The sequence below is a fragment of the Triticum dicoccoides genome, chromosome 2B (assembly GCF_002162155.2).
Source record: "Triticum dicoccoides isolate Atlit2015 ecotype Zavitan chromosome 2B, WEW_v2.0, whole genome shotgun sequence".
NCBI lineage: Eukaryota > Viridiplantae > Streptophyta > Magnoliopsida > Poales > Poaceae > Triticum > Triticum dicoccoides.
The window spans coordinates 703,437,182-703,438,066 of NC_041383.1; positions in this window are offsets into that span (position 1 = coordinate 703,437,182).

Below are 885 nucleotides of genomic sequence, written 5' to 3' on the forward strand. Positions count from 1 at the left end.
ACACACACACACCTTTTTAGGCTCGGTTTTAGGCTCGAACGATGTTTTTAGTCGAAAAACGGCTCGGCGGAAGTTTCGTGCCGGCGAATCATGTATCACCACATGTCCTTTTTCTTGGCCCACTTAATCATTCGCCTCACAAACTTTTGCTTGGGGTGGGGTGTGACTGGGAAGATGCCCTCTTTATTTCGCTGAATTTCGCTGGATGACCCTCAAGACACCAACTTTTTTGGTTCGGTGGTGTTCTTGGGGGTGCCAACGGCTGGAGATGCTCTTAAGAGCATCTACACCCGCGATGTGCAAATCTGCCCCTCAAACATTCACATACACGGACGTGTCCGGACGCGTTCGCGGACACTGACCGATCACGCCTCAAATAATGTAATTCACATCCGAATACCTTAAATTGGAAACCCCAAATCCATATTATGACATGCAACGTAGTGACTTTAAGCGGAGCTTGTCCGGTCGTCATGGTCATGTCCGACGGCCAGCTGCGCTTCCCGGAGTGTTGGTTCGGTCACCAGCAAGGTAGAGTAGGGCATGGGACATGAGCCGGCTCACAGGGACTCAAGGCGCCGCCGTCTCCCATGCCCTACTCTTCCTCATCGGAGCCCGGATCCTGTTGGGTGCCGGTGGACATCAGATCGATGATGGATCCGTCCTGGGACGAGCCGGCGACATCCAACATGACGCGGTTGCGGTGCTCGGACTGGTGCACCATATGGGGCGCTGAAAAATGCGGCTCCGGCTCACCGACATCCACCGACTCAAGCGTTGCCGCCGCCTCCCGCGCCCGCTGCCTCGCATGGCGGGCACGTCACACTATGGTTGCTTCGAACGACGCCCACGGTGCTTCCATGACCTCAGCGCGTCAATGGATGG